Raw genomic sequence first — 831 nt, 5'->3', positions numbered from 1 at the left:
TGGACAACGGCTTCCCAGAATACAGATCAAATCACAGAACACTTCTCAAAGTGAGCCCCCAAAACAAAGCTACACATCAGGGCTTATATAGCCTTCTCCTGGCTCAGAGAATGTAACAACCTTATTGACTCACTGGCCAATCAAGAAGTATCTACTGAAAAACAAGCCTCCCACCCCAGGCTTCAGGTGCACTTTAGCCTAGGGGCAGGGAAGATCTTCCAAATTTACATTCCCATTACAGGGGGGAATATATGCCAGGCATGGGGGAATAGCAAGAGATGAGAGATAGAGTATTAGATGTGAAGAGCAACAGTGAGAAGACCAGGGAAGTGCACAAAAAAGAGCAATAAATAAATAAGGCTGGAAAGATAGGTTGGAACCTGGTTGTGAACACTTTAAAGGTCAAATAGAGGATTTTATCTTAAAGGCAATAGGGAGCCATTGGTGTTTATTGATCAAGGGCTTTTCCTTTTTAGGAAAATCACCAGGCAACTATATGGAGGATGGATGGAAGACAGGAGGGACTTGAGGTAGGGAGACGAATATTAGGAAGTTATGGAATAGCCCAGAGAAGAAGTAATGAAGACCCGAGCAAGGGTAGTGTTCATGTGTGTAGAGAGAGGGGGTCGATGCTAGAAATACAGTGGAAGTAAAATTGGTAAGGCTTGGCAATTGATTGGATAGGATGGGCGAAGAAGAGTGGCAAGTGGAAGATAACTTTGAGAATGTGAAACTGGATGACAAGAAGAATGGCGACGCCCTTGACAACAAAAAAGGGACTCACTAGTTCACCTTGTTAAACTTTTGAGAGTATGAACACCTGAGTTCATA

Source organism: Petaurus breviceps, unplaced genomic scaffold (assembly GCF_028583685.1).
Source record: "Petaurus breviceps papuanus isolate PSGF00001 unplaced genomic scaffold, PetGlider_PUasm1.0 38, whole genome shotgun sequence".
NCBI lineage: Eukaryota > Metazoa > Chordata > Mammalia > Diprotodontia > Petauridae > Petaurus > Petaurus breviceps.
The sequence above is the reverse complement of the archived record's forward strand: the minus strand, read 5'-3'. Positions refer to the sequence as shown.